Source organism: Sardina pilchardus, chromosome 6, assembly GCF_963854185.1.
Source record: "Sardina pilchardus chromosome 6, fSarPil1.1, whole genome shotgun sequence".
Taxonomy (NCBI): Eukaryota; Metazoa; Chordata; class Actinopteri; order Clupeiformes; family Clupeidae; genus Sardina; species Sardina pilchardus.
Window position 1 is genome coordinate 2256716 of NC_084999.1, and position 12030 is coordinate 2268745.

A 12030-nucleotide genomic window follows, 5' to 3' on the forward strand; every position below is an offset into this window, starting at 1 on the left:
TTGAACAGGTTTGTACCGCAGATTTACAGATTTCTTTCTTGTATGTTTGGCCCAGTTGCAATGTTTACTTTCTTCTCCTTTAAAGGTGAAACCTTTAAATCACTTGGTTTCCAGTACAGGATTGCGGCAACAACAGCGTCAAGCACCGTAAAATGCACATGCAAGGCTTTGCATCAAGCTTTGAAAGACGACTTTCTTAAGGTTTGTGATAATACATTACTCAGTGAATCACGGAAACACTACCATAAAGGATGTGGCGCTATGGTGCTTCACCATTGTTTATATGCTTAAAGCAACACCATGGAGTTTTTCAACCTTTTGGGGTTCGGGTACGAACCGGTACGAACCAAAGAACTACAAAATTCGACTGCTTTACGGCATATAGGGCACACTTCCCCCACCACTTCCTCAAATTCTGTGCGAGCCTTGAGTAGACAGTTGATACCTTATAAACATGAGCTACGTGATCTTTTGGCGTTTGAAAAAAATAAAACCCATGAAATTATATTCATATGATGATATGCTGAAATGCATGCTATGGGCTAGGCTACCTGGAATAGCTATAGCCTACATTTCACACGCAACGCAGGCAGTCCGAGTTTGCCCAAGACGTGAGAACTCCTCCTGCAGAAATGGGCTTATCAACAAAAGCACGTGTATCCTAGCTCTGCCATCTAGTCACTAGATTCTAGTGTCATCATGCTGCCAACCAAACTGCACGGGAGCTGGTTATGTGTGCTAGTTATAGCTCAACGTGTAAATCTACCGCCTATAGGCTACTGACCAAACAATTATCTTGAAAAACAAAGTTATCACGTGTAAGATTCTGTCATCATATTATAAGAGCTCTGCCTCTCCAAACATTTGGGGCGTGCAAATATATGCCACTATTTATTGCTCATAAATATCGTAATCGTTTTTTTTTTTTTTAAATAAGTAATTGACCAACAATGACCAACATCATCCCAATACCGAGAACGTGCACAGACCTGAGCTGAAAGCCTAGTTTTACAAATGTATCACATAACTGGTATCGTAGTAGGCTACCACATAATTTAATATTTAATGTGCAGCCTCAAGTCGCTATGTCTAACTTGCTTCTGGTGTAACCGTGACAGATTTTACGACATATATAAGAAATGACCGTTTCCCAACTGTAGGGGGACCCCGAGAGCAAAACTTACATGGTGTTGCTTTAATTCGTCTTTTTTACATTGCATGTAAATGCAATGTACTGTTATCCCTGTTCGTTTTATTATTATCGGGATAATTATTCTTCCTCCGACCAAAATCAACGATTTATAACGCTAAAACCACTTAACCGTTTGACGTCATTCAAGCACTCCTACAAAGATCTTGTAACGGAGATTTGACGATTGTATTTTTGACATTTGTGAACTTCATACTTTTTGAGATATTTACGATAAAAGAGTTTAAAATTCCCATAGAGTTTACATTGAGATCCTTTGGCGGCAAAGACTAATTGTTACGTCAGTGCTCAGCTGTCAGTAATCAAGGATCTTTGATCCAAACTAAAGCCATGCCACCGCTGCAACCTGAATGTTAGGCTAGCCTACTCATTAAACTGCGTGCTGAGTACTATAACAGCTATGAAAACATTCTACCATGCCATAGCTGCTGTAAACCAGGACTTTATCGCCTTGTCTCCTGTTAGGCTACTCCTAACTTGATTTGTTTATCGTTACAGTAACCGGTTTGCTCTCGGTAACGTTATCAACAGCTAAAGACAATCTAACCTAACGTCAACGTAAATCTACTGTAGCCTAACACTGTATTTAGCTAACGACAACCAACTTGCTCCAGGCTACGTCGGGTAGGCTGCAAGGACTTTTAACCATCTCGTCAGCTTGTACATTCCTATTAGGACAATCACACACCTGGAGACACTTCGAAGAACACTAGCTCATCCTGTACAAATATCCTACTGTAAGCTAACGTTACATTTGCTAGATATCCTACCTGTTGCTGCATAGTTGATTGGCGTTGTTTGAAATTGTATTCCGTATTCCATGGTGTCTAAGTCTATGGCCTACTTTTAACCTGCATTAGTGTAGATATGAAGGCTATATAAGCTATCCTACCAGTCGTTTCACTGTAGGCTACTGAAGTGTCAGCTCTTGCAACTCGTTTGAAGTTGCCAACTTCATTTCAGTCTTAAATTCTAATAAATGAAGAGTTATTTTCCATAATAGCCTATATCCACAATTTTGATGCATTTTCATAAATCACTTTTTAAATGTGACTTTCCAAGTAATTTCAGTGGAAATGTAATTGGGTTATTGTTATTTATCTATTCTTCTGTGTAGCCTAGTTGTCTTTTTAACTAGACCTAATAGGAATGTTTTACACAGTCAGCAACCTTTTTGCATTTACATGCAATGGTAATTCCTTCCATGGAATTACATTTTCTAGTTTTTTTTAGTCTTCCACTCCACCATGCTACTCGACCCAGACTACTTGAGCACAATTACGTTGGCTACGGTCACACGTCATAATTTCCTGAGAGAAAGGCGCTCTGAGGCCTACATGCCACCTGCTCTAGCCGGTTGGGAGGATGCTGACCACAGGCTTCATGAAGGAACATGGAGGAGGGAGGGACTTGGAGCTCTGCAAAGCCTATCGATTGGAAGGGCATGCAACCCACCTTAAATGCAAAGCAGCAACGAGACAGCCTGAAAGAATATTTTATGTCCCCTGCTGGCCTAGTGCCATGGCAGGAAGAACACACATAGTCAGGGCCTGTATTTAGGGGACTGTACCACCCAACACACACACACACACACACACACACTGTTACGAGACCATACAACTTATAAGATGGTTCCACAACATAACAAAGGCCAAAGAGAACGGACGGTTAAAGGATATTTATTTGTAACAAAAATGTCAGAAACAATATAATTACTGTACAAAATCCCTGCTCCTCCCGAAAAGGAACGTTGTCTCTTTAAGAGCATCTTGCGTTGTCCACGAGGGTTATGTGTGTACGCATGCTTTTCTTTTGGTGCGCAATCTGAAGTGGTAGAGACGTTACTGTTAGTCCAGCACATTGTTCGAAAACTTGGCACTTTATTTTGTCCTGTTGTGCGTTGCTGACCAAATGTAAGTGACATTTACTGTTGTTAAATGTTGTTTAATAAGAGTACGATGTCCTAAAACATATTAGCTTAATTGCCGCGAATGTGTGGAATGTTTAGCAATTAGTCAGTCATTTATCTCGTGATTCACACATCGTGTTGATGCTATAATTTCATAGTTAACATGTTACAATATCGTATATTCATGCAATTTAGCTGTTGGCACTTTATATCTGTAATGATGTTTGTAATTACGGACGGCAGACTGTTACAATGTATAGCCATTTAAGTCACGTTGTTTTAGGCTTTTCCACGTGCTACTTTATACTGCCACTTCGTGGTGTTATTAGCCTACTGACATTGAACCTGTTCAGTAGGCCTATGTATATTTAGCTTAGTCTTGATTGCACAGTTAGAATGCGATGCTGATTGTATTCTGTATTTATTATTTTCTAGAAACCACAACTTGACACAACATAATATAACAAACTCAACACAACTTAACAAATTATAATTCACCATACAAGTCACATACTTTTGGATTGTGGAATAAATGGATAACATCTCCCTGGAAGATTTGCATTCTTTCTGACCGAAGAATTAGACCAGCAGTTGTACGACCCGCAACACATTTCATTATTTCCTACAATTACCGTTGCGTTGTTCAACAAAGGCAAATAAAGCGAACAGGAAAAATTAACGAACAAGGTGGTGCGTTGAAGTTAAAGTATAACAAAACAGAAAACAAACCCTGAGATTGCTTGACTCAAAAGAAAACCATAGTCTGCTGACTCCCGACTGAAACAAAAGACAATGCGGACTTGTGAGTCTTCTACGCTTCTACGCTCCCCTTCTACGCTCCCTAAAAACGTGCAAAAACCCGACACCAAACACCACCTGTTATAATAAGTAGAAATAAAGATTAAGTGCTTTGTAAACAGACTATATACATGAATGCTAACTAAACGAAAGTTCAGACCAAACAAAGGGAAAATGGCGAGGTGAGGCGACGACGCAGCGACAGGCTGCCAGCAGTTCTGCCCCAACAGAGGGACGCAATGAGAGAGACCTCCTCCTGGGACGCGCCCGTCTTAAATAGGCCCTGCCCCGCCCCGCAATTGGCCCACACACGGAACGACCTAGAGAGGGGGACAGAGAGACAAAACCCACACGCTAGACGAAAAACAGACAACACAATATTAATACAGTAATATGCAGCGTCTGCGTAACACACACACATAACTGCATTAAAAACATATCATTTAATTACTTTTGTGATGGTGTTTTATTTTAGTCAGTAATAATAATTACAATAATATACAATAACAAATAATAAGTTCCTAAATTATTTATGGTAGATATTTATTTTGATTAGTTAGCTAGTTATATTATTCAGGGATGCAAACGCATGTATGGTCAAAAAAGAGAGGTATTTCCAACCCCCCCCGCTCGAGAGGTATCACCCAAACATCCCATAAACAACATTTAGTCAATCTGTTATACACCACAATGCAGGTTTATTCACTAATTTTATCAACAAACTATCAGAACTGTTTCTTTAACTTCTAGCTGTCAGTCCATCTTTACCCTTATGTTCCATTCATTCAGTATTTCAGTATCCCCTTGTCTCCCAACCCCCCTCTAGCTGGTTGTCAGTCCATCTCTACTCCTTCTTCCTCTTCTTCCTCACCACTTCCTGCAGTTTCTGTAGTGACTTCTTTCTTGCTCTATTCCTTTGCTTGGCAGCATGCCTCACGCTAGAAGTATACTCGACGCGCGACAATGTGACGTCAAAATGATGTAATTTCCTGTGTTGCAAGCCACATTTCAGCCGCGCGCCGACGTGTCACGCTCCGAACATTTGATATCAGCCGTGCGCGCCAACCTCGCACGACAACTAGGAAGAGATTGAAGCCAAGCTCACGGAGTCAGTGTCCTTCTACAGTCATCAACCACATAAACCACATTCAGGCATTATCATATAGCCTATCCAACATCTTAAATAAGCCCATTCATTTTTAAAACGACTGTAGTCATGAAGTTTGAATAATAGTAAGTTTGTGAAGTGGGAAGTTAACTTGGCTAGGCTGCAGCGAGAGTTGCCATTTGGATGACTGATTTGTTTACAGTCGTGAACTACGTTGGATAAGTTAACGAAGTTACCAGTGAGAGTTGCAACAGGAGGAATTAGGGGGGAATGACTAAGACCGAGGCACATAAGCATTCCAGCAAAAGGTAACGAAGAGATTTATTTTCAACCAAAGGATATCTAGACCTAAAAAAAAAATAAATCTCTTTCCATTTAGGGAGATTACACAAACTCATCTCATAAACGAGATGGTAGGCTAATCCTTCAGTTGTGCAAGCTAAGTCTGAAATATCAGCAAAGAAGCTAGTTGCTACTGCCATTAACGTCAATGGATACCGTGCCTCTGTTCAGGAGAATACTGCAAATTGTGTCGCGACTACCGCGCGCAAGTATACATGGTTACAACGTTCCCCGTGACGTCAACATGTGGCACGACAAGTCGGGCCTCTTTCTCCACAGCCTGAGCTGTGCCCTTTGCTGACTGTGCACGTCCAGAGGATGTGCTGCAGCCCAATTCGGCCAGTCTCCTCCGTCTCTCCGCCATCTTCCTCTCTCTCTCTTCCTTATCCTTTCTTCCTGCAGCCCTCATATTCTGGCAATTCCTTTATCAACTGGGTCCAGCTTTACATCTTCTCTTTTGAACATCAAGGTGGCAACTGCTCTAATCCACATTAAGAGAAAAAGGGTACTGCCTCAAGTTAAAGAGACCCTATGCATCATAAAATAGCTTAAAGGGATAATCCGGAGTGAAATGCACTTTAGATCAATTTTTCGAATTTAATCGAGTCCGTACCTTTCCGGAAATGTTATTAAAATGTTGTTAACGCGTTGCTAGCTGCAGCAGTGACATTTCCGGAAAGGTACTGACTCGATTAAATTCATTCTGGACTCTCTATCCGACCACATAAAGACGTGGGGATACTTCGGTTTGGCTTTAGGGACCCTCTACTCACTACCACGTTGGTTGGAACAGTAGAAGAGGTATAAAAATAGCGTTTTGTAGCGGCTAAAGGACTTGCCCCGGTCACTTCCAGGCTAACGAGTTTTGGCTAAAAACGGTGAACTTGAACTTTCTCAAAATACATCCGAATGGAACAGTAGAAGAGGTATAAAAATAGCGTTTTGTAGCGGCTAAAGGACTTGCCCCGGTCACTTCCAGGCTAACGAGTTTTGGCTAAAAACGGTGAACTTGAACTTTCTCAAAATACATCCGAATGACATGATTTTGGTGTCAACTCAACGTATGTACTCCCAATAGTCCGAAAAATTGATCTAAAGTGCATTTCACTCCGGATTATCCCTTTAAGAATCGTTGTTTTGCTCTACTGACCAGTTTTTATCGAAAAAAACAGTAATATTTCCTCCCGCCCCTAGTGTCCCTATCCGCTATTGCAGCCTTGCAGTTTGTCTGGGAGGCGATCGCACCTTGTTTACATCTGGAAGTCTGAAACACGTAAGGAACAAGAAGAACCATGCTTGTAATTTATAAATATATAGCCTATATGTCTAAATTAGGGGTGTCCAAACTGCGGCCCGCCAGGGACTTTAATGCAGCCCGCCGAGCATGTATTAGTTTATTATAGATATGGCCCGCCACACTTATCATTGGCTGTTCGCCATTTCTTTCCAGCAACGACGTTGTGGTTAACATTACTGCAAACTGCTTAACACTCTTCTTAGAGAACGTTTACAATGTCAATATCAAAACAGCATGTTACACAGAGATGATACTCTTTGAAATCTCTATTGCAACAAATCTAATTTGTGTTATGTTACATACTCATAACGTAATTGGGAACGCCTTTGAGCGCGCAACAAAGGGAGAGAACGTGCCAGCTGGCTTGTATTTGTTGATAACTGATATCTCCTTTTTATAAGAAACGTAATGTTTAAAAGAAAAATGCGAAGACAATAGTAGTTTCACTACTGAGCAATGTTGAGAGGGCACAGCCATTAGGCACAGCAACCTGAGTGGAGCCGGCAAGAGTCTTAAAGTGACAGTGCACCATTTAAATGAATTAGACAGCATCATATTAACCGTATTTCTTAACAAATCAATTTTCTACAACAAATTGACTTTGTCATTATTATCTTTTATTTTTTTTTTTTTTTTTTTTTTTAATATATTTTTTTTTGGCCTTTTTGCCTTTATTATATAGGACAGTGAAGAGATAGACAGGAAACAAGTGGGAGAGAGAGATGGGGTGGGATTGGGATATGACCGCAGGCCGGATTCGAACCTGGGTCCCCATGGGCACTCGGACCCGTAAATGGTACGGGCGCTGTAGCCTGCTGCGCCACAGCGCCCCCCCATTATTATCTTTTAAATAATTATATACGTTAGGTATACTGCATTGTGTACATGTCCAATGGGGTGGGAGGGGGGGTTATGGCCCACCGGTCAATTTCCAAGACCCAATGTGGCCCTTGAGCCAAAAAGTTTGGACACCCCTGGTCTAAATATACACGCTAAAGCTGTAGGGGAAGCTCTGCAGAGAAATATGCAAGCATAAAACGAGCGAAAAGCGAAATCGAAACCGGAGATCGGACCGGAGAAATCGCCAATCCTGCATAGTTTCTCTTTAAAGAATGTTTTCTCTGAAATTGTTTGACCAAGGCCATACACCATCTTATAAGTTGCTGCAATACGAGACAATTTAATTCTGCTCAGAGCTGCCGGGTCTCGTGCTAGAATTCGAGACAATTCCACCAACACAGGTGCTTTGAACAGAGGTATGGAGTGCTCAGCGATGACAGCCAGGGGTGCGTTTCTAGAAAGCGTCGTTTGCTAACTTGCGTCGCAATCTTGGGAGTTCGCTCCGTCGTTCTTGAATTTGGTGTTTCTAGAAAAGGTAGTTCAAACTCTCAATCGCAAACAAGGACGCAAAGTTTGGTCGTTTGAACTACTGCCCCTGGGCAGTCGCACCTGTGTCGTACCTTGGGAGTTCCAGTTGGTGATGTCGTCAGTGCAAGATCGCCTGACCAAAAATCACAAGCGCCCAACCAAAAATCACTAAGTTGTTGTTTTCTCGTGACTCAATGATTGTGCAATACTGTAGGCTAATATAAATTAAAATACCGTTGGGCTCATTCTTGCTACGTGTGTTACCTTGCGTTCATTTGCGTGTTGGTTTGCGTTTTGGTAGGCTACTGTTATGATATTTACAAACCCTCGGGTGAAGCACACCGTTCATTAGTATAGTGGTTAAGGCAGGTGGCTTATCATCACAACATCGTGAGTTCTTTTCCCGTATGCATCACACATGCTTTTGTTTCTGACTAGTGAAACGTGGAAATAACCCTAATAAGTAATGTCGTGGAACTATTAAACTGATGTTGTGTTCCTGGCCACTCGATGTAAAGCAATTAAATATATTTAGGGTCTAACCTATTGTTGTGTGTGGTATGCCTGCTCTTACTCAAAAGTGACATGGAGAGGTAAGATGCGAACTCGGGCGGCGCGCGCAATGTACTGACATGCAACAGCTGAACCACCAGACACCGACTTAGTATTGTGATAATTTGTAATTAGTCTAGGCCATATATATTTTGTACAGATATTTTTTAGATATTTCACACAAATAAGTACATACAGTGCCTATAGAAAGTTATCATACCCTTTTGAAATAGTTACTTTTTTTGTCTTACAGCCTGAAATCAAAACCCATTTTAAAAAAAATATTTTCCAGTTTTATTTACAAATGTAGCTGTACAACATCAAAATAATGAAAAAAAAGTCAACAGTTCTGAAAATTAATAAAAAAATAAAAACTAGAATAACAGGGTTGGAAAAGTCATCATACCCCTGACTTAATACTTTGTCAAGCTTCCTTTTGCTTTCATTACAGCCATCAATCTGTTTGGATATGTCTCTATTATAGCTTTGCACACCTAGATAGGGGAATATTTGCCCAATTTTCCGTGCAGAATTGTTAAAATTTAGTCAAATTCTGTAGGGAATGACGATGGACTGCTCTCTTCAAGTCAATCCACATATTTTCTATAGGATTTAAGTCAGGGCTCTGACTTTGCCACTCAAGGATATTCACCATCCTATCCTTAAGCCACTGCTTTGTTCTTTTGGCAGTATGTTTAGGATTTTTGTCGTGTTGGAAGGCGAATGACCTCCCCATCCTCAGCTGTTTAGGAGAGGGACGCAGGTTTTCCTCAAGAATTTTGGTGTACTTGGCAGCATCCATTTTCCCTTCTATCCTGACCAATTGCCCAGTCCCCACTGAAGAGAAACATCCCCAAAACATAATGTTGCCCCCACCATGTTTCAAAGTAGGTATGGTGTGTTTTGGGTGTATTTGGGTGTGTATACTATGTTTGGTTAGCGCCTGGAGCTCAGTCCAAAAACTTCAATCTTAGTCTCCAAAAAGTTCGATCTTAGTCTCATCTGACCATATAAGCTTTTTCCACATGGTAGCAGAATATTCCAGATGTGTTTTTGCACTGAACTCCAAGCGCAATGTTTGGCGAAAACCAACACAGTACACCACCCAAAACACACCATACCTAGTGTGAAGCAAGGTGGGGGCAACATTATGTTGTGGGGATGTTTCTTTTCAGCGGGAACTGGGCAATTGGTCAGGATGGAAGGGTAAATGGATGCTGCCAAGTACACCCACATTCTTAAGGAAAACCTGCGTCCCTCTCCTAGACAGCTGAGGATGGGGAGGTCATTCGCCTTCCAACACGACAATAATCCTAAACATACTGCCAAAAGAACAAAGCAGTGGCTTAAGGATAGGATGGTGAATATCCTTGAGTGGCAAAGTCAGAGCCCTGACTTAAATCCTATAGAAAATATGTGGATTGACTTGAAGAGAGCAGTCCATCGCCATTCCCTACAGAATTTGACTAAATTTTAACATTTCTGTACAGAAAATTGGGCAAATATTCCCCTATCTAGGTGTGCAAAGCTATAATAGAGACATATCCAAACAGATTGATGGCTGTAATGAAAGCAAAAGGAATCTTTACAAAGTATTAAGTCAGGGGTATGATGACTTTTCCAACCCTGTTATTCTAGTTTTTAATTTTTTATTAATTTTCAGAACTGTTGACTTTTTTTTCATTATTTTGATGTTGTACAGCTAAATTTGTTAATAAAACTGGAAAATATTTTTTTAAAAATGGGTTTTGATTTCAGGCTGTAAGACAAAAAAAGTAACTATTTCAAAAGGGTATGATGACTTTCTATAGGCACTGTATATTGGACAGCTTAAGCAAACTGTTTCATGTGCTTGCATAGGTTTACGTTTTTTCCTGATAGCAATGATAATGCCAGCATGAATCACTTTGGGTTTAAATTAGACACGTCGACACATAGTGGGTGCCTCTCAACATCCCTCCTCGATCCTCGGTCCTCTATCCCATTGTTGCCGCCCCATCATTCAGTGAGGACGAGGATCGAGGAAGGAAAGGAGGATCTATAAAAGACAAGTGATAGGCATCCAGTGACAGAGAATTTCTAGTGGGTGGGGTATTATACGTTGACACTTTTTCCACCAATGAAATGTGCCGCTGCGTCCTCAACAACGTTGTTGGAACAACGGTGTTCGAACACCGGAGGTAGCGAATTGCGACACAAGTACGATGCTTTCTGGAAACAGGTGTAACACTGTCGTTGTTTGATCGCAAGTTGCGTCGCACCACGGTGGTTTAACAACGCCGTTGCTAACTTTTCTAGAAACGCACCCCAGGACAGTTGCCTAATGAAGAGATGACAAATACATGAATGAATAATTAATGGCTCTGTGATTTTTTTTTACACATTTTCATAATATCTTTGAAGATGTAGTTTAGTCGAGTTACTGGTAGCGCCAGAGTTGCCTATTGGAGACCCCTGCTTTATAGCCTACAAACATGCACTCACCTCCGAAGGAGAAATGCGATCACACATAGGTATCGGAAGCTTTACACTTTCCCTGATTTTCTCTGATGCCGAGACCTGACTCTGAGTAGCTGGTAGAGGATTCTCCTTTCTGAGGAGCGGTGCCACACTTTGAGTGGATTAAACAGCTCACTTTCTACACATGTATGGACGTTTGACAGTGCATGCACTCCTCTGTTAGTAATTAATTTCCGATCCGAGGTGCTGCTGTCTCGCGGGTTCGAATCCGGGCGTGTGCAGGGCTGAACCGCAGTGGTTCCACACAACGCAGGTGTGTCATTATTTTCCTATTAATTTATCGTGTTCTATGTTTATGCTGTGTGGTCCTGACGTTAGCTATTTGTATGTCTATGCTAGCTCCCACTAGCTAGCGAGCTAACTAGCCAGCTCACTGTCTCTCAATGGGAGGCTAGGCTAAGCCAGGCTGGGTTTTTGTGTTTGCTTGTTACAATTAATTTCTAATTCCTAACGAATTGTTTAAGGAGATTAATGACATGTATTTGTTGGGTTACCTGTGTGTAAGGCCCTGTTTCTGTTACCCTTGGGAAGAGGAGTTGGGAAGGGAGCCAAAGACTCAGCTGTGTACTGTTTGCATGTTTTGCAGAGAATAAAGTAAGCCCGCGAAATCGTCGTCCTGTGTCGCGTTAGTCACTACTCTACAACCAGTCACAACGCAGAGAGTAATTCCACCGGTCACACACGCATAACTCTCGAACCACTCATTCGACTGACCCAAAATTTGACATCTAGGTCTTGCTAATGGCATGCGTGAGTGCAGTGCAAGGTTTGGTCGTTTTAGGACAAAAAATGACAAAGATATCATTAGATTAAGCAAAATACAATTCTACCGCTCTACTAGCCACTCCCCTTCTCACTCTGACTTACTCCAGCATAGAAAAAAAAGCCAATTTCTCTGACAAACTCACGTGTTGCTATTCATGGAA